Source organism: Alligator sinensis, unplaced genomic scaffold, assembly GCF_000455745.1.
Source record: "Alligator sinensis unplaced genomic scaffold, ASM45574v1 scaffold343_1, whole genome shotgun sequence".
Taxonomy (NCBI): Eukaryota; Metazoa; Chordata; order Crocodylia; family Alligatoridae; genus Alligator; species Alligator sinensis.
Window position 1 is genome coordinate 69123 of NW_005841947.1, and position 207 is coordinate 69329.

Below are 207 nucleotides of genomic sequence, written 5' to 3' on the forward strand. Positions count from 1 at the left end.
CAATTCAAAAGATTCACAAACATTTAAGCAAAAATATTATCTTACTTTGTTGAGAGCAAGAGGAACTCGTAATATAGCTGGACAGTTCCTCACACTTTTGATTAGCTCTAGAGTTGATCATAAGAGAAGACATTTTCAGAAAAACATCCTCACAAAGAGCTGGTTGAAAAGCAAATGTAAACATAAAGGAAAACAAGTAAAACCTTT